Source organism: Astatotilapia calliptera, chromosome 9 (genome assembly GCF_964374335.1).
Source record: "Astatotilapia calliptera chromosome 9, fAstCal68.1, whole genome shotgun sequence".
In the NCBI taxonomy this organism is placed as follows: domain Eukaryota; kingdom Metazoa; phylum Chordata; class Actinopteri; order Cichliformes; family Cichlidae; genus Astatotilapia; species Astatotilapia calliptera.
In genome coordinates, this window is record NC_137430.1 from 12,781,682 (window position 1) to 12,803,892 (window position 22,211).

Below are 22,211 nucleotides of genomic sequence, written 5' to 3' on the forward strand. Positions count from 1 at the left end.
CTGCAATAGCCGGTCGCATGACAGCCACAGGAAGCCGACGGGTAAAGAGATCGGTTGTTATCGGATTACGTCGTTGAAGAGAAATTGTTCGAGCCATGTTTCCGAAGTAACAAAGACGCGACGGATGGCCTGGATTGCAGCCATTCAAAGATCAAATATAACGTCCCAGAACACTCCAGCTCACAGGTTAGTCTGCTCCAAGCATTCCCACAAAGGTCAGTCTGCTGTTGTAGTTAATGCGTCATTTTTCTTAACATAATTGGTGATATAGGTTACAAGCAAATCTGGCGCTGAACAGAAATTGTCGCGCTATGCTCCTTTGTTTATTGTGCATAAATAGTGAATTGTCCTGACACAATATTGCGTTTCGCTTCTGTTATTATGGTACATTGACAAAAACATATACTTTTATTCACAGGACAAAACAGTTGTTTTGTATCACTAATTGTCCAGTGCGATTACAGCATACAATATTATTGTCACTGCTACATTTCACTTGTGATGCTACCAGAAATTATTTCCACTGCTAATTAATTACCATTGAGCTCAAAGGTCCTATTAATAAACGGTTAACGAATGTGTATTTATGACGACGATTTGTGAGACTGGTAAACTTATGATACCTACAATGGTCTTTACTTTCTACACGGTGCATTTCAAGGTCCTGCACCCATCCGTCGGTAAACTGTACCTGGGCTTGTTGCAGTGACCGGAAGTTACTAAACTTCATGAGTGTATGCACTCACTCCAAGAACCGTATGATTATAAATATGCATATAAATATGCTACGATGAGATAGCTGACTTCATCTAACTAGCAAATGTTTTCCAGGCTACGTTGGTGATGCAGTTTTTTTTTTAAATGATATTTTTAAAAAATATATCATTTATTTATGTATGATATTTTTGTCATGCGATTTTAAAGCCAGTCCTACAACCGCATCCAAGAATAACATGCAGCTTATCTCAGAACTGTCGGTGAAAATTATTCTTGGAGCTAGGTTTAATTGAGCTGCATTTTAAAGAGGTGCAATTTCACAATTTGTGTATATTTTCTAAGTTCACTATTTTGTCATGTGTTGAGAAAAACACAGATTTTAAAATTACATGGTCTAATATTTACATTTAGCATAACTGCAACATGCTTTTTTTCGTTTTTTTAACGACTCGAAAGGACTTGAAATTCAAAATTTCAGACTTGTGACTTTACTTGGACTTTTACACCAGTGACTTGAGACTCGACTCTGACTTGCCTGACATTACTTGAGACTTGACTTGAGACTTGAGGATAAAGACTTGAGACTTACTTGAGACTTGCAAAACAATGACTTGGTCCCACCTCTGGTATCAACAATGGATAATATGGAGTGCGGGAGAGAGTACCACCGTGCAGGATTTAAAGCGTGGAAGTACTGACATAACTTTAAGTTTTAGTCCGTAAAAAGTGACAAAAACATTAGCATCCACTGTACACGTGTGGGAAGAAAACTTCTTTCTACAGCAAAAATTAAACTTAAATTCTGAGCAAGCACAAGGAATGTGAAATTCACAGAGAAACCCCCGGATCCTCCTGCTGACATCCCCACTGCAGCACTGGGCAAACCTCCACTGGCCCCACTCCTGCTAAACATGTGAAAACAGACTTAAGAGCGACAGGTAGTGATGGCCCGCTTGAAGCTGAAGCTCCGGTGCGTGTGTCAAAAAAATCAACACACTGCTTCAGAAGCACTGTGTCGAAGCTTGATTCGTTTGGCTAGAGTCACGTGATCAGTGACGTCCGAAGCTTCATTTAGAACCTAACTGCTTCGGTATCTGATTCAATGGTTTATAAGGAAGCGAATCATTCACGGGATTTGTGGAGTGTTTTGATGGTGACAGATAGCGAACCACTGATCATTCCACTGAGAGATTTGGAGCCAGCAAGGAATAGAGGAGTTTCTGTTGTGTGGGAGAATTTTGAGTTGATTTTTGTCAATCGGGTAGGTTTTCCAGCTTTGTGTTCTTGTTGTTTGCTTTTGTTTTGTGCGTGTTTATTATATCTGAAAACGGGAAAAAGGTAAAATGTCAAAAATCTGCTTCCATAATATAAATATCATTAAATAACTTTAGACAAACTTCCACTCGACTCTTTACATGTAATGTTGTAAAAATATATATTTTATTGTTTAATTAATCTGAAAATGTTAGTCTGCCAAATGTGCAGCAATTGAATTTATTTATTCTCTTTAGCTGATAGTTGGTGGGGCCCAGGTAGACTGTAAAACTGCATCTCTACCAGTTTCTCTGCACTCCAGCCTCCTCTGTTCCATGTGAAGGGATTTTCCTTAAGGCAGGATAAATGATCTCCACGAAAAGGAACAGGTTCGGCCATCGCACACTAGAACAAATTCTCTTTTTAAATAAAAATGAATAAGGGCTACCTTAAATGCATCATGTTTTTAATTTGCAATTTCATAAGCATTTTTCCTTTCCATTTCACAATCAATTCTGCCCCCAGGTCAAAAATATGTCTGGGAAAATTTCCCTAATATAATATTATTTATAAATACACCTGTCTAGCGATTAATTGCATAAGTGAAAAAAAGATAGGCTGTGCGTCTCTATGGAAGCTCTCAAGACTAGCTGGAAAGTCTATCAGAGAGCAGTAAAGGCTGCCAAGTACTCCTATTTTTCTCAACTTATTGCTGCCAGCTCGCATAACCCTCGTGTTCTATATAACACTATAAATTCTGTACTTAATCCGGAAGGCTATATTCTTTTGCACTCTTCTGCGGTTATGTGCAATAAGTTTCTTAATTATTTTGTGGAAAAGGTTGCTAGTTTGAGACCTCCGACTCTACCTATTGCTGACCCAGCCATGCATGGTTCTTGCTCAAGTCTGTTCTCTGCTTTTCTACCAATTGTTTTATCTGATTTAGAGAAACTTGTGTTGAATGCTAAACCGTGTGGCTCTCCAAATGACGTTGTTCCTCCCCGTTTTCTTAAAAAGGTATTTCCTATCATCGGACCACATATTCTGAACATTATTAATACTAGTCTTTTGTCTGGTCAAGTACCTAGGGAATTTAAGCATGCAGTCATACATCCTTTACTTAAGAAACCAGGCTTAGATAGTTCAGTCATATCAAATTTTAGACCGATCTCTAAGCTTCCCTTTCTTAGTAAGATTCTGGAAAGGATTGTTTATACTCAGTTGATGGACTACTTGAATGACTCTAAATTGTCAGAAATCTTTCAGTCCGGCTTTAAGCCATTCCACAGCACGGAGACAGCCCTCGTAAAAGTTATGAATGACATCCTGATAGCGACAGACCATGGTAAATATGCAGTGCTGGTCTTGTTGGACATGACAGCTGCATTTGACACTGTGGATCACGATTTGCTGATCTCCCGCTCACAGCACGGTGTGGGAATTACTGGTTCGGCACTTTTGTGGTTAAAGTCCTATCTTTTAAATAGGACATTTTGTGTTAAGTTGGGGTCGGCTTCATCCTCTGTGGCCCCTCTGCTTTGGGGTGTTCCACAGGGATCTATTCTTGGGCCGTTATTGTTTTCATTGTACCTCTTGCCCCTTGGCGCGATTTTCCGAAAGCATAAAGTGCCATTCCATCTATACGCAGATGACTGCCAGCTCTACTTACCTCTTAGTCATTCTGATAGTCTCCCAACTGGACCTCTGCTTGACTGCCTTACTGATGTCAAAGCATGGATGGCAAACAACTTTTTAAATTTTAATGATCGGAAGACAGAAGCAATTTTATTTGGCCCAAATCGTTCTTCTCATACTCTGGATGTTGATCTTGCAGCTTTGACTTCCCAACTAAAGAGTTCGATCACAAATCTCGGAGTTAAAATAGATTCTGCACTCACCTTTGATGACCATGTAAACGGGGTGGTAAAATCAGCATTTTATCACCTCAGACGTTTATCAAAGGTTAAGCCCTTTCTTTCCAAGCGTGACTTGGAAAGCGTTATTCATGCCTTTATTACCTCACGTTTAGATTATTGTAATTCTCTTTTAACAGGGGTTGGGCAGGGCACTTTGTCACGCTTGCAATTAGTGCAAAATGCTGCGGCACGATTTTTAACTGGTAGAAGAAAATTTGATCACATCACTCCGATTTTAGCCTCTTTACACTGGCTTCCAATTGAATTCAGGATCCGTTTTAAAGTCCTTTTATTGGCTTTTAAATCTCTAAATGGTCTGGCACCTGTTTATTTGTCTGATTTGTTGAAGCCCCACATCCCCACTCGTTCCCTTCGGTCAGCTGAGCAGTTGCTGCTTTCGGTCCCAAAGTCACGGCTGAAACTTAGAGGAGACCGAGCGTTCTCTGTTGCCGCGCCGATGCTTTGGAATAACCTTCCTCTCCATATTAGACAGGCTGCATCAGTGCCAGTTTTTAAGTCTTTATTAAAAACCTATTTTTATTCCCTGGCTTTTAACTCTGTGGGTAACTGACATTTTTATTTTATTTTATTTTAATTTTTTTAATTGTTTTTAACTTTATTGCTATGTCTATTACTATGTGCATATTAGTATTGTACAGCACTTTGGTCTACCAGGTGTGTTTTTAAAGTGCTATATAAATAAATAAATGATGATGATGATGAAGTGCATGGAGGCAGGACCTCAGAGCAGAAGCATACTCCATAATGTGTTGTACATTATATATATATATATATATATATATATATAAACACCCAGCACGCCCCTGCGGGCGGTTTATCCTTCAAGCTCGGGTCCTCTACCAGAGGCCTGGGAGCTTGAGGGTCCTGCGCAGTATCTTAGCTGTTCCCAGGACTGCGCTCTTCTGGACAGAGATCTCCGATGTTGTTCCCGGGATCTGCTGGAGCCACTCGCCTAGCTTGGGAGTCACCGCACCTAGTGCTCCGATTACCACGGGGACCACCGTTACCTTCACCCTCCACATCCTCTCGAGCTCTTCTCTGAGCCCTTGGTATTTCTCCAGCTTCTCGTGTTCCTTCTTCCTGATATTGCTGTCATTCGGAACCGCAACATCGATCACTACGGCCATCTTCTTCTGTTTGTCTACCACCACTATGTCCGGTTGGTTAGCCAACACCATTTTATATATATATATGTAACGTGGTATTTTTCAATTATTGTATTTACTAACATCAAGAAGTCACAAGCAAAGGAAGACCACACCATGGTGCATGTTTAAACAAGGAGAGTTTACTGGTCAAAACTATTTATTAAACAAATAAAACACATTTTTTTAACCACCAAAAAATACACGTTCAAAGCAACACAACAGCGGCCCAATATCAGACAAAACTGCACTCTGTGGAGTGGGCAATCATAATGAAGCAGTTGGTTTTATTTTGTGGATTCAAGCTGCTCTTTGTATTTTTGGCCACCAGATGTCACCAGAGAGGACTGTGTTGAAAAGCTTCGAGTAATGAACCGTTTTTCAATACAAGCTTCAGTGCTTCAGAAAGCTTCATTTGGCCATCACTAGCGACAGGACTTAGTGCCACTCAATCTTTGATTTTATTTATTTTTTGCTGTGTTTTACTTGCATCTACTAGAAAGAGCGCGTGTAGACACAAAACATTATTTTATTTTATATGCTAGAATGTCGTGATTCGGCTGTGTGGCAGGCAGGAAGTGGACCCAAACACAAGCTCACAGAAGCAGGAATGAACTCAAAACACAGCTTTATTGCTGGAGGGAAACAGCGAAACAAACTGATAAGAAACTACACTGGGAAGCAATACACTAGCACACAGAGAAACACACGGCCATGAATGAGGGAGAATGCGACACTAAACAGAGGGAGACGCAGACATAAATACACAGAGGTTTAACGAGGGAGGTGGGAGCACACGGGGAACACAGCTGACACAGATAATCATAACGAGACAGGGCAGGAGCAACACAACATGACGCATACTGACGGGAGACTGTCAAAGTAAAACAGGAAGTACACAGAGGCGCAGACAGGAGGAGAGAGGGAGCACGGGGAGAGCACAGACATAACGGGCTGGGGAAAACATTAAATGAAACACGAGGGGAAACGAGGGCTCACAGATACACAGACAGGCACACAGGGGGTAAAAGTCACAAGGGGAAATCAAATAAGGAACAAAATACAAAAATACATGAAACTAAGAATGCTGGGCCAACATGGCCCAGGATCATAGAATATGATAGAATATAGACATAGAATATGCAGAAAATGGGTTTAAATGTCTTCAAGTCAAAGACAGTTGCATATAATTACATTTTTTTAAAAGATTAAAACTCATAAAACTATTTTTAAAAAGAGGCTTTCCATTTGATTCAATTTTATATGATAGATTATGCATAAAAAACATAATTGGCCTGAAAGGTCTGTTGCTTTATTCAGGTTGAGTATAATTTTTTTAAAAGTAACTAAGCAACTAAATACTTTTGAAAATTAGAAATCAGTAAAATAATGGGGTTACTTTTTGGAGAAGTAATCAGTAATTAGTTACTAATTACTTTTTTCAAGTAACTTGACCAACACTTTATATAAGTACCAGTCACTTTACCGTTCCCTGCTGAACTGCTGCAACTTCTATTTACGCATATTTAATATCATAAGAGATCAAAATCTGAAACCAGCCGTATGAAATTACTACAGGAGGGTGAACATAAAAAAAGCTTTTTTTTACATCACTGAATTGTTCGGCAGTGACTATGACACATTTTCATTTAAAGGCTCCACATTCATATTTCATTCTTTATAGTTTGTAAACGCATACTTCTCATTTTTTCTTCACCTCAGCGTAGAGTTCCTCTTGGCCATGAGCTCTCAGTGTTAAGCTGTTTTCTGGCTTGTTGACTTTCACCTGTGCGTACACCGTATCCTGCTGCTGTCCTCTGTCCTGCACTGAGTCAGAGGATGCTTCAAATGCCAGCTTAGAGAAGCTGACCTCTCCATAATGGATGTTTTCTTCCTCTTTTTCTGTGTTATTTGCTGGCCCTTCAACAACCTGCTCTTCGTGAGGTTGAATCTATGAAATAAGCAAAGTAAAATCTGTGATTTAGACCTATAGAGTCCATTCTTAATCATGTTTTTAGACATTTGAAAGCATGTGACTAGGTGGCTGTTTACAATCATGTAAACAGCTACAGAGTTCAGTATTGTCTTACCCAAGTCTGTTGTTGAGTTTGACGCGTTGACTTTAACCACCTGGACGACATAAGAGGCAATAAAAATTTATCTGTTTATGTTGAATATATGTGTGAGTAGATTTCAGCTTGATGAAAAAAAAAACATTTTAAAGTGCAGCTAAAATATCACAGTTAAATATCATGTCTTCTAATGTGATGTCTGATACTTACCAAAGAAAGATTATCAAACAAATGAGTAAGATGATCCCAGAGATTCCTCCAAGAAGTAGGACCAGCGTGGAGTGATTGTTCTGCTTTCCTGGTACATGAAAAATAAACTCTGTGTGAGTCGAACAATATATAATAATGTGGAGTTAAAGATACCCTTGTTAAAGTTGTTTTGGTTACATTATCGTCAAGTTTCAGTGTACCAATGTTATTAATAGATCAACAAGGAAAACCTAAAAGATAAATGGGAGAAAAGCATGGCATTAGTGGCTTCAGCCTTTATCTTTACCTCCAACAGTCACATGAATCTCTCCTGATGTCTGATTACCCAGATCATTAGTGGCCACACAGTAATAAACTCCTCCATCTGTTACATTGAAGCTGTAAATCTCTCCTTCAGATACTTTCACAGCTCCATCTCTGCTCTTCTTGAACCAGGTGAAATTGCTGACTGGAGGTTTGGCTCTGCTGGAGCAGGTCAGGTTCACCCAGCTGCCTGCTGACACCAAAGCTGATGGACTGATGGATGCTGAGGTGTCTTTAGGAGCATCTGAAGAAAAAAGAATATCCCATAGATCAAACTCTGACTGTCACCACTCACACTGATCAGTGTGCTCACAAGCATTATGATTCCCACAGTCTTCACTATAGTGAAGACACCAACCAGATTTCTGTAATGCAAGAAATTAGAGCAAAGAAAACTTTTTGAAGTAACAGAAGAAATGTTTAATAGTAAATAAGACCATTTAAAACGAATCAAAGTGATGGAAATGTTTACTTTTAAACAACAGTGTAAAGGATGTTGCAGTAAAAAACTTGTATCTTTAATGTTTAAAAGCTGAATTAATGCACTGTGAGAGATGAAGTATAATCTTGATTTTTATCAAATAAAATTCAGTATCTTATAAAGCAAACTTCTTTTTATCCTCTCTCATAAAGTATATCACAAAGAAAACTAGAAAAGAAGGAAAATGGAATTTAGAGGATTCAAGATGGCTGCTAGGGTGCAGACACACAGCTTGGCAGGTCCTCTGCTTTTTCAAAAAAAAAAAAAAAATCTAAAAAAAACATCTAAAAACCCCTGGATATTGATATCAGCTTGTTTTTTTTATACATTTTTATCTTCTGTGGAGTTCGACATGTCCAAGAAAGCAGGATAATTATACCATTTTCCCAGCCAAATGGAGTCAACATCTTTTGTTCACAAGATTCTTGGATTTTGGTCATGCTAGACCACCCCCAGGTAAACATGAACAATTAAATACACCACAATTGTCCCTGGAGATTCTGAAACTTGTTCTGATGGTACTTTTGGCTGGTGATATAGAACTAAATCCTGGACCTAATTCAAACATTAGTGATTTGGACTGGCTACAGCTAATTAGGCTAGTTAGCCTATGGGCACAGCTGTCTCTGCATTGCTTCCCACCTCAACTAACTGTGCTCCAACCACCGTCCCAATTAGTAAGGCTACATCTGCAACTAATAGTGTTTACGCCCCTGTTGTCCGGGCCTCCGCTTCTGCTGTTTGGGTTACCACCTCAGCTGCTTGGGAATACGCCTCATTTGCTTGGGTTTCTGCCTCGGCTGCCTGGGCCGCCTCAGTTGCCTGGGTTTCTTCATCAGCTGCCTGGGCCTCCATTTCAGCTGCCTGGGCCGCCATCTCGGCTGCCTGGGCTTCCACCTCAGCTGCCTGGGTTTCAGTCTTGGCTGCCTGGGCCTCCACGTCAGCTGCTCGGGCCTCCACCTCGGCTGCCTGGGCCTCCACCTCGGCTGCCTGGGCTTCCACCTGCTGTACCCCAACTACAGTCTCCGATAAAGGGTTTCTCATCATTAAATGCTCATAGCATTGTCAACAAAAGGACAAGAAATCCTGCTATTAAAAGTTACAGAGGAACAATGATCTGCAAGACACTAAAAATAAACCAAAGGGGCTTCTATGTGGACACGTTAACATTCGCAGTATGTTACCAAAGCATGAGCAACTGGAACATATTCTAAGCAATTCCAATATTTCTATTTTGGGTATCTCTGAATCTTGGCTCACAAGTTCTTCTCCTGAGTCTGCGGTTGTCTTTCCAGAGTACACAGTATTCAGAAGGGATAGAATTGGAACAAGAGGAGGAGGAATACTTATGTATGTAAAAAACACACCTGGATTGCTCTTTACTTAGTTCACCAATAGATGTTGAAATAGGACATATTTCTGTTAAAATCACTCTTTCCCCAGAAATGTCATTTACGTTGATCTGTTTATATCGCCCTCCTTCCGCAAAGAATATTTTTTATGAACAAGTACAGATATTACTTAAATATCATACTATAAATAATAAGTCTAATGAAATAATTGTAATGGGAGATTTTAATGTCAACTGGGACTGTTAAAAGAACAGAAAAACACTCAAGGACATAATGGAGACTTTAAACTTTACTCAACACATTGAACAACCCACAAGAATAACGAGACACTCTAGAACTAAAATAGATGTGTTTTTCAGCAATAAGCCCGAGCAAATTATTAAATCTTATAATTTTATCACTGGTATTTCAGACCACAATTGTATATTATTTTCTAGAAAACTTTTAAAATCACGGGTTAAGAATCACTTTCATAGTTCATCTAATAGGAGATCCTTTTATGAATTTATACCAAGAAGTCAGCAACAAAAGTAGCAGAAGCATTAGCATCAGCTAACTGGGAGCGTTTATTGTGTAGTGAAGATCCACAATTCTGCAGCAGTCACTTCACTGACACTGTCAAGGATGTTATATCGACATACTCCATTAGAGGTCGACAAAAAATAAAGACATCTAATCTGCCCTGGTTAACTCTCTCAGGCTCAAATTAAGTTTTTGAGAATACCTGCAGTGGTACTTCTGAGTAAAAAAACTCATAAAATATGGATGTGGGGTAATCAGGTTGTTAGCTTTTACTTGTTGCAAATCTGCAACGCCCTTGAGAGGGTTAAACAAAGAGTGGAAGAATCTAATGAAAACAAGAGATCAATTACTAAAGCAGTTCCTGAAAACAGGTCTAACTCTAGATAGACAGAGATTTGCTTCAATGCGGAACAAAGTAACAAGAAGTTTGAGTACAAGCCAAAGCAAATTTTTTTATAAATGTAATTGAAAGAGCCAAAGGTAATGGTAAAATTATCTGGCAACACTTAAATAAATTACTTGGCCATCATTCAAACAAAAGCAAAAATACAATTGAACTTTATGTAAATAACTCTATTGTTAGAGAGCCTCTATCTATTGCCATTAACTGAAACACTTTCTTTATTTCATCTGTTAAGGAAATCAGTCAGAGCTTTGACTCAGTCGTATGCTCTGATAGTGTGAATGATGCTGTCAAAATTTGTTCACCATTACTCATATTTCAGACACTGAAGTTGCTAAACTAATTACAGGTTTAAAACAATCTAAAGCACTTGATGTATATGGTATTAACACAAATTTCCTAAAGGAACATATGAATTTGCTTGTACGTCCAACAACTCATGTTTTGAATATGTCTTTCGAACACTCCATTGTTCCAACAGATTGGAAAATTGCTGCAGTTACACCAATTTTCAAAGCAGGTGTGAAGACTGATATGGCTAATTATCACCCCATAAGCATACTCCCGGTCATATCTAAAATAGCTGAGAAGTGGGTGGTTAAACTCCTCACTGCTCACCTAGAAAACACCCAACCCTCATTACATCCATTGCAGTTTGGCTTTCGGGCACATCACTCTACAGATACTGCAAATAGTGTCCAGCAGGTGGCAAAAGATCTTACAGCTGCTTTAGCATTAATGCATAGCTGGCTGGAGGACTCATGCCTAATGTTGAACACCTCAAAAACTGTCTGCATGTATTTTTCAAAACACCCCTTAAACTTGAAGCAGTCAAACACATTCCTGCATGGAGTAGAGCTTGAATTACCTCCAGAACTTAAATATCTTGGGGTCATTCTAGACCCAACATTATCCTTCAAGAGTCACATAAATAAAGTGTCCCAGGTACTTAAATTTAATAATCGAAATTTTAATCATATACGTAATAATTTAAAGATGAATGTTGCAAAAACTTCGTCCTGGTCACTTGCTTGTCCAACAACACTTAAAACTATTGAAAACATTTATAAAAAGGAGTTTAAAACTACTTGACAAAAACACGACTTCCCACCACCACTGTCATGTGTTAAAAAAAACATAAATTACTGAACTTCAATAACTTAGTGAAACTTAAAAGAGTGTGTTTAATATATAAAGTCTTACACTCCCTTGCTCCACCACCACTAAAGCAGTTCATTAGGCATAAAGAAAGCTCAGACAGGACCACTCGAGCTACAACCTGAGGAGACTTGTTTATACCCCACAGACGGACATCATTTGGGCAGAACGTCCTTTCTGTCCAGGGTGGCCATCTGTGGAACAGTCTTCCTCAATCCATTAGAGAATGCTCGACGTTCAACTTGTTTAAGGCACAGGTTAAAAACTGGTTATGGACAAATCAGGTGTGTGATCATGTATAAGTTTTATAGTTTTAATGTTTTATTTGGGAATAAAATGGTGTGTATGCGTGAGTTTGGTGATGGAGTTTTTATTATGAATGAATTATGATTTTTTATGAATTATTATGTCTATTTTTTTTATGTTTTATGGACAACAGATGGAAATTAGCCCTTGGCTATAATCTGGTATGTTTACATTCATGTATTTTTTTTACATGTATATTCATTAACATACACTGTCCTAAATAAATAAATGAAATAAATTTTTTAAAAATAACTGGTGAGTAATTTTACCTCCAATAGTCATGTTAATCTCTGCTGATGTCTGATTACCCAGATGATTAGTGGCCACACAGTAATAAACTCCTCCATCTGTTACATTGAAGCTGTAAATCTCTCCTTCAGATACTTTCACAGCTCCATCTCTGCTCTTCTTTAACCAGGTGAAGCTGCTGACTGGAGGTTTGGCTCTGCTGGAGCAGGTCAGCTTCACCCAGCTGCCTGCTGACACCAAACCTGATGGACTGATGGATGCTGAGGTGTCTTTAGGAGCATCTGGAGAAATAAAAGAGAGAAAGTGATATCCCATATACCATGGTGTCCTGAAGGATTCAGTTCAACAACAAACTCTGATTGTCTTACATGAAACACTGAGAGTCTCGTCTGTCTTTGCTGTCTTGGTGTCGTTTTCTTGGTTCACAGGATATCTGGCAGAGCAGCTGATCTTCTTTCCATCATGTGTGTCTGACAGAGTGATGTTCTGCTGGATTTTAGTTGTAAAGCTTCCATCTGTGTTTTGCTCCATTTTGTTGTGAGAGTCTTGTTGGAGATTCCAGGTGAGTTGAGGAGGGGAGTGTGGACAGGGAGTGAGAGCTGAGCAGGTTATAGTGACAGACTCCTTCTCCTTCAGATCACCTGGGATTGTAATATTGGGCCTCCAAGGAGAGTCTGTGGTTTCACATACATATTCATTATAAAATCACAGTGACATTTGTACCACTGATTCAAATCTGCAAACTTGTTCTAAATTCATACTTTGATTTATAAATGTTATCAAGTCCTTAAAATAAAGGCAGAGTAGAATTCATAAAAAACAAGCAATCTTCTGAGTGTCATGCTGGGACAATCATTACTACTGTAACACAAAATTTGCTCAACAGATATTGATTATAATCAAACAATACATCAAAGTCCTGAATGAAGGTTTATTAATAGGCAAAACAAAATACTGGAAAAACAAAAACAAAACACTATTACCTCTGACTGTCATTTGAAGAGGATCACAAGCAGCTGTTGCCTTGAATGGTTCACTCTCTACTCTGAAGAAGTATGTGTCTGTGTATGTGGTGGTTAAATTAGAAAACAGAGTGGTGCAGTCTCTCTGACTCAGGTTCCCAGTAATACTCATTGGATAGATGCTAACTGCTCCACTACTGTTGAAGATCACATTGTTTGGATATTTGTCAAATTGGGATTTATTTTTAATCCACACTCCAAAGGTTTTTCTTGTGCTGATAAATTTCTGTTCATCTTTGGGTCTGAAGCTACATGGGATTTGCAAACAAGATCCACTCAGTGCTTCCAGTTTCTTTGGTGCAGTTATGGAGAGGTCTGTTTTATTAGGACAATCAGCCAAAGCATCTGTAAATACAATTTAATTATTAATCAATTCACAAATTAATCTTAGTTGACTACATGTTTCTTTATGCCCAAACACAACTTTACAAACAATTTATTTAGGGAGTTAATATTTTTGTATGTGAATATTTTCTTGTAAAATTAAACATTTAGCTGATAATCCAGCGATAACAGGAACATTTCAGCCACCATCTGCTGTTTGGATGTAAAATGAAAATATTCATAGTCAGAGTTTCAACGCTTGTCTATTGTAATGCTTGAAAGTGCCAACACTTAAAACACCACTTAAAACATTTTAATTTAAAGTCAGCACAAACCGTAGCTCCATGTTTTCTTTGTTACTACATGAAGTTCATGATGTAAAATTACTCTAATAATGCCTTTAAAATAACTGAAATACTCACCTGAAACAAAGAGGACAATCAGTAACATGCTGACTGTCTCCATGTTCACACACAGACTACTCTACTGCCTGGATTAAAAAAAAAAGACAATTTCACGTATGAAGCTCTAACACTGTACTTTTTTTTTAGTGTTTTCGATTTGTACATCTCTTGTTTTCTTTTCTTGTAGTGCTATGTTGAAATAAAGAAAAATGTAACACAAAGCAGTAAAACTAAAACATCAGTAAATAAAATTACTTTACACGTACCTGTCAGTGTAGTAAAAGAAATATAAAAAGTTACTGAATAAAAGCAATAAAATGTTTCCTTACCAAACAAGCCCAACTGTAGTCTTATCACTTTACAGTTTTAGAAGAATTACAGTGAACTGTGTTGCCCAACCAATGTTAGAAAGAAGGAAGTACAGAAAGAGAACATGCTGTTTATGTGCATTAAAGTCACAAAGCTGTTGTAGGCGTCACCTGATGCCTCTGAGAAAAAGTCTTCAGTTCTGCTGCATACTGTGATAGAGGAAGGCAGACAGTACATTTAAAGACACAAATTACCTACACACCCTCAAAGACCTCTTTATTCACTTTAGTTTTTTTCAAGCTTGCAAACTTTTATAGAATATATTAATCAACATGAAATAATTATTGATTACTAGGAATTATATACACATGTATGTAGAAAACACAAATGATGCAGAAAGGATAAGTAAGATACCAATTTCCTGAAAAGTGATTTTTTTTTATTCACTTTCCTTGTTTCATTAAAAATGCATGTTTATGTTATTAAATACATTTCATATATTCATTTGGTGGAAATTTTTAGCTGATATTTACTCTCATGAATCGACACAAAAGACTTTGTTGACCAACTTCCTCAAAATCCAGTCACAGTGAAGTCCCTCTGTCACAAGCACTTACATTTACATTTATCTTGTAGCAAATCTGCAGCAACTGCATCAGAACTAAAATAAATCACAAAGTGTGAGAAAGGGCACAGTAACAGTACAATTTGGTTGTTGAGCAGCAACACCAGGCATTTGTCTTTTGACACATGAGTTTAGTTGTGGACAAAAACAATTTTATATCTGAGCTCAATAAATATTCAGCCATTTTTAATTAAGCCATGAATTCAAATATAGATGCTAAAATAATAATGAATATGACATAAGAAATATAAGCTATTAAACCCCACCATCTAATATAACGAAGTTTTTCTAGATACACTCAATGATAAATCATTTCTAATTTAACTGGTCTAAATGCAAAATGATTATAAATCTGTAATTAGTTCATCTAGTAGACTTATTTAATAGAATCTAAAACAGAATTGGTTTGTTCCTCAAAATCAGATCTCAGTGAATGTAATGGTCAGTGTTGCCAACTTAGCGACTTTGTCGCTATATTTAGCGAGTTTTCAGACCCCTTACGCTTAGCGACTTTTTTTCTAAAAAAAGTCGCTAAAAAAAGACGTGAACGCGCGTATCGCTTTTACCCTCAACAAGCAGCGGGTGCTGTAACGCAGTCAGTTCTTCTTTTACTCTTTTACTCTTATGCTGTTTTGTGGATCACAAGGTTTAAAACTACTTATAAACACACACACACAAAGTAACTCCACCAGAGGGCCTATTTTGGGTCACTTTTGCCGGTCCAGTAAAGGAGCAGGGTTGGAATTGTGACATTAACAAAAACAATAATTGCTAAAAGAAATTTAATTTGTAGTTCTAAATAAACTCTAAATGCATTTAGGACGTTTTTTACTCACTTTATGTCTCTTCCACGATGTTATTTCTCTCTCCAACAACATAGGTTACAATTAGATTAGCATGACCAATTATGCAAATTAGGCAATGACGTCATTTAGCGACTTCTAGCGACTTTTAGGACAGCCAATAGCGATTTTCCTTACTGAGGAGTTGGCAACACTGGTAATGGTCTTTGTCTTAACCTCTTAAGCCCCCAAGGGTTTTTCTGAGCTTCCTGCTCAAAAATGAAACACCCCAAATTAATTGATTATTTCTCTGCAATTATAATCCCTGTGTCTATAATCTTGGTATCAAAATAAAGCTAACACTTGTGAAATTCCATCAGAGGTGTAAATATTGCAGAAGATGTTAGTGTGTCAAAGTTACTAACACTGGAACACAGAAAAAGTAAGTTAATTTTTTCCTCACCCAATTTGTTTATTTATTTATTTTAGCATATAACCCTTTTAAAAATATTCTTCATTTTACATTACATAGTCCAGAAATTCAGTAACTAACATATAAACATCATCTGTTCAAAGATTTATGTTTCTGAAGTGAAACAGTGAAAAATGACAGCACTGTCTATCCGATTATTAAGTGATGCCGTGACGAATCCTACTTCCGGGCTAAAGTAGTCTGCATTTAATATGGCTTTTGTGTTGTTAACATGTTTAATGCTTTGTATTTTCTTCTATTTAATCTCAAAAAGCTCCTAAAAAAAGTCAGTGATCACCGTTGACCTCCCTCGGCTTTTATTACCGCTAATCATTTATTTAAGCTCAGTTTTTAAAACCTTAGGATGTAACTACAGCACAGCCCATGCAGCAGTAAATGAATGACTAACCTCGTATTGTGGATGGATTATCTCAGTTGTTCTCCTGGCTGAAGTTTGGTCCTTTTACAGCATCCTGCCATGCGATTACATTTGTTCCTGACCACTGAGAACCCTCACGTTAACTTTTATCGAGTAGAAAAAAAGTTAGCTTGTTTATATTATGCTAACATAGCTGTGTCGCTAGCGGTCACGTAGCACATCATTATATACCAGCTAGCCAAACTTCAGTAAGCCTACAAACGTCACTGCTGTTTAGTTTTCTGTCTTCATTTATGTTGGAAGTGATAAGAAAGCTGTACGTTTTAATTTGTTTCCAAAACCCCGCAGTCAGGACATGCTATATTGTATTTAGATGGAAGCTAGTGAGCTAACTTCCTGCTAACTTCTAACTCCGTTAAATGTCATAAATTCCATTTTCATGGATACCTGGATGTTAAACTCAGTTGTTACACCTGGTAGAGCAGAACGCTGATCATTTTATTAAAGATGAAAGACTTAAGACAGTGTTTTAACTCTCAGTAATGCCATAGTGATCATTTGATATATGGACCTGCAGCAGAGTTTAGGCCCAGACACAGCTGACTGAACGATCGGATACATAAATACCCAGACTTTGTACAAAAATGTCCAATTTCGGCACACAATCGACAACATGTCAGTTGAATTTTTCAGGTATTAAAGAGCAGAAATGATTTAAGTTTATTATCAGGATCTTGGAGCTACAAGCTCCCCACCTGATCCAAGCCAACTTAAAAAAAACAGCCCCCCCTCCAACTTTTACTCAGTGACAACAGTTACACAAACACCCCATTGTAAAACAAATATAGTGCGTCGTAAAAGCTAAGCCACTGTGTGTGTGTGCATGCATGTGCGAGCATGTGAGTGCATGCGTGTGCATGTGTGTCTATGTGCATGACTTCCTGGTTACAACCATTTTAACAACATCTCTAGTCATAAAAGGGTCATCTGCCCTCACCCAATATATGGCTTAACCCATTTAACGGTCCACCATATACAAGCACAGGTGAGCCCATAAATGGCAGGAAGTAAACATTCCTTACTAAATAAGGAAACCAGAATATTTCATGCAATGTTCCTGCAGTTAAACACTATAGATAATAGCTTCCCCCAACATCCTACATGTAGGGATTAACCGAAAAATATCTAATAGTGCAGTTCAAGACAAGGTTTACAAATTGTAAACACAACAATCACAACTTTTAACGAAATCACTCCAACAACTACACATTCACTTGGCAATGGGCCTTTTGTGCCGTGCACATAGAGCAATTAACTGGCCTCTGGCCCTTTAAACTCTGAGGGGCTATAACTTTGGTTTCTTTTGGCCAATTTGCATGATTGACACCTTCTTTTAATCATTTGAGCCAATAGGATCACAGTAATAATGCCAGGTTCACGTCACTTCAACCAATTACAAGTTGCAAGGCCAAACCCCACGGGGGCCCAAATTTACTGCATGTGGCATCTATCCAGTCACGTGTCTGTAGCTGGGTCTAAAATGGAGGTTGTTGACGGAAGTGGCTCTGATGCAGCTAGTTAGCCATGGTAGGTGGTGATAATCATAAGGCTATCGGCAACCAGCGAAAATGACGGAGGAAATCAAGATGGTAAGCCAATTTCTGTCTTAGCACATTTGTGGTTGTCTTTTGCAGCTCCTTCAGTGAATTATGATCAGAGCGTGGCAAAACTTGGTGTGAGGAATCCGTGATAGCTAACTAGGCTTTCTTTAGCCAGTTACATTAAGTCTGAAGAATTTCTGGTTTGGTTTTGTTTGTTTAGTGGACTTTTGTGCATTTACGTAACTGCTCTTTTATATGGTTTATATGAGATTTTAGCTGAGGTTCAGAGGTTTCTGTGGATACCATAAATGTCAGGACTGTTTCTGACCCCATGTTATAACTGATTAAACATGATCTTCTCCCTTTTGCCCCCCGTACCAGGGGCGTGGGGCTGGTCCTGCCCACTTAAGATCAAAGAGCTGTCACGGTTCTGGGTCCGTTGGACCCAGTATTTTGAGTTTATTGTGTTTTGATTTAAGTTTGCATCAGGGATTGTGTTCTTGTTCTCTTGTCGTGTTATGGTAATGTTTATGTCTATTATTAGAGTTCCATGTTTCTGTTTATCTGGGTTTAAGATGTGGGTTTAGTTTCATATGTCATTTCAAGTCTGTCTCTGTCTAGTCTGTGTCTTAGTAAAGTGTGTTTTGTTTCCTGTTTTATTGTGAAGGTCTGCGTCTCATGTGAGTGTGTTCAGTTTTACCTTTGTCTCGTCTTGTTGATTATTCCCAGCTGTGTCCACCACCTGTGTGTAATTCCCCCTGTGGTTCTCTGTGTAAGTCATGTCTTCCGTCATTGTTATTGCTGGTCCGTCTGTGTTTCCACCCTGCCTCATCTGTGTGTTTCCCTGCAGTCAACCATCATCTGTTTCCGCCCGCTCTCATTCAGGTTTGTGCTTTGTAGTTTTAGTTGTTTCCCAGTATAGTTTAGTTCTCCGTGTTGCCGTTTGCCTCTCTTTTTGTGTTCAATAAATCACCTTTTACACCTTCACGACTGCCTGCGTGTGGATCCTCCTTTTCCTCCTCCGCACGGCTCCTCTCACTCGCCGTGACAGTACGGACCAGCCAGATATGGATCCAGCGGCAGTCACCCCACCCAGGGAGCTTCAGGAGGCCGTTATCCGCTCCGCCTCTAAGTTGGTTTACCGGCTGCTTGAGCATGAGGGAGGGGCGCCTCTTCACTCCGTGGAAGCCTATCTACAACACCTCCTTACCTGTTATCCCTGGCTACTGGACTCTTTGCATCCGCTCGTGCAGGATTACGTTCTCCACGAACTTCACCTCCATCCTCCAGCCGCTACCGCTTCCCAACCCAGCCGGGCGGTGAAGGTTTTTCCCGGCCCGCCGGAGGTTTTTCCCGGCCCGCCGGAGGTTTTTCCCGGCCCGCCGGAGGTTTTGCCCGGCCCGCCGGAGGTTTTGCCCGGAAGGAAGCGACGATCGCGCCGCTGGCGCGTCACCCCACAGCCGGAGATTAGGACTCCTGAGTTGCCGGCTGTGGTGAGTGGAAAAGACACACTGTCTGTTTCGCCAGATCTTGTGACTGTTTATACCGGGGCTGGGTTTGTTGAGTTAGCTTCCCAGCCAGAAGCTCAGTTAGCTGCCCAGCCGTCACCTCCATCACATTCAGCCTCACTACCCATAGCCCAGTTACAGTCTCAGCCAGACTTAGTAGACACTATGTTACAATCCATAGCCCAGTCAATAGCTCAGTTGGTAGAAGACTCATCAGCCTTATTATCAGCTCAGCCACCTTTTCAGCCATCATCTTCACCAACTCCTCCTGCACAACAAGTTAAGTCCATTCAACCCGAAAAGAACTGTTTTTCATCTGTTCATTACAAGCAGGGAACACACTCCACCACAACATCTGCTGGTTCTCTTACGCTGGCCATGTCAGAGACAGTTGCTCCCTCTAGGGCCTCCCCAGAGGCTGGGTGTCAGTCACCAGCCAACTCTGGACCTCTAGAGATCAAGACGCCAGTGCCAGCAGCCTCACCGGAGAACTCACCTGACCAGTCTCAGCTCTCAGCACCCCCTGAGAGTTCAAGTGAGTTCACCCGTCCGCCTCAGTCCTCTGCTGAGCGTATTGGGGAACACTTTCAGCCCTCTGAGGACTGCATCCCACTGTTGCTGCCTGAGTTTAGCCACTGTGCTGCTCAGTCCCAGCCAGTGTCCACACTGGCAGAGGTCTCCGTACCTGCTGCTTCAGTGTCTGTTTCCACTGGAGGGCCAGAGGAGCCCGTCCAGGCTCAGGCCATGTTAGCTGGGGGTTCAGGTGAACCCAGCCAGCGTCCTGCCTCGTCGGCTGGAGGGCCTGAGGAGCCCATCCAGCCTCAAGTGTCGTCTCAGCTGGGGGTTCGGGAGAACCCAGCCAGCCTCAAGTGTCGTCTGCTGGAGGGCCCGAGGAGCCCGTCCAGCCTCATGCCACGTCAGCTGGAGGGCCCGAGGAGCCCGTCCAGCCTCATGCCACGTCAGCTGGGGGTTCAGGAGAACCGCACCAGCCTCATGCCACGTCAGCTGGAGGGCCCGAGGAGCCCGTCCAGCCTCATGCCACGTCAGCTGGAGGGCCCGAGGGCCCGTCCAGCCTCATGCCACGTCAGCTGGGGGTTCAGGAGAACCGCACCAGCCTCATGCCACGTCAGCTGGAGGGTCCGAGGGGCCCGTCCAGCCTCCCGTCTCCGCTGGAGGGTCCGAGGGGCCCATTCAGCTGCCTGCTGCTCCATCAGCTCCGCCCACGCCGTCGTCTGGTCCAGCCTCTGCTTCGGCTTCAGCTTCAGCTTCGCCTGGTCCAGCCTCCGCTTCGGCTTCAGCTTCAGCCTCGTCTGGTCCAGCCTTCACTTTAGCCTCGTCTGGTCCAGCCTTCACTTCAGCCTCGTCTGGTCCAGCTTCAGCATCCTCATCAGCCTCGTCTGGTCCGGCCTCCGTGCCTTCATCAGCCTCGTCTGGTCCGGCCTCCGTGCCTTCATCACCCACGCCTGGTCCAGCCTCCGTGCCTTCATCCACGCCTGGTCCAGCCTCCATGCCTTCATCCACGCCTGGTCCAGCCTCCGTGCCTTCATCCACGCCTGGTCCAGCCTCCATGCCTTCATCCACGCCTGGTCCAGCCTCCGTGCCTTCATCCACGCCTGGTCCTGCCTCGTCTGGTCCTGCCTCGTCTGGTCCTGTGGTTGCCACGCCGCTGTCAGAGCCAGCTCGACCTGTTCCGCCTAGCCTCTGCCGGCCATTTTCCAGGCCTATAAGGTGGGATCATGGCCTTCGGGGACGGCCTCCGGAAAAGGTTTGTCGCCGCCGCTGGCATCGTGGCCGCCCTCCGGACTTCTGTTGCCACCCCCGCCTTCTGCGTGGACGACCTCCTACCCGCCGCCACTGCCTTCCGCATTGCCGGCCTCCAGAACTGCATTCGCGCCGCCGTTGCCGTCCGCACGGCCGGCCCCCGGACCTGCTTCCTCGCTGCCGTTGCTGCACGCACGGTCGGCCTCCAGAACTGTTTGCCCGTCGCCGCCGTTGCCGTGTGCACGGTCGGCCTCCAGAACTGTTTGCCCGTCGCCACCATTGCCGTGTGCACGGTCGACCCCCGTGCTTTGCTGTGGACTAGTGAATAGTCTTGTTTTGTGTTGACCTGTTTTTGGTTTGTTCTGGTCTCTTGTGCTCCTTGTTTTTTGTTTCGGACCCTCCTTCCTGGACCCCCTCCGCCCGCCCTGGCTTGGTGCTTCATGCTTTTTTATTTTGTTTAGGGCTGTCGGGAGCCAGCCCTTAGAGGGGGGGTACTGTCACGGTTCTGGGTCCGTTGGACCCAGTATTTTGAGTTTATTGTGTTTTGATTTAAGTTTGCATCAGGGATTGTGTTCTTGTTCTCTTGTCGTGTTATGGTAATGTTTATGTCTATTATTAGAGTTCCATGTTTCTGTTTATCTGGGTTTAAGATGTGGGTTTAGTTTCATATGTCATTTCAAGTCTGTCTCTGTCTAGTCTGTGTCTTAGTAAAGTGTGTTTTGTTTCCTGTTTTATTGTGAAGGTCTGCGTCTCATGTGAGTGTGTTCAGTTTTACCTTTGTCTCGTCTTGTTGATTATTCCCAGCTGTGTCCACCACCTGTGTGTAATTCCCCTGTGGTTCTCTGTGTATTTAAGTCATGTCTTCCGTCATTGTTGTTGCTGGTCCGTCTGTGTTTCTACCCTGCCTCATCTGTG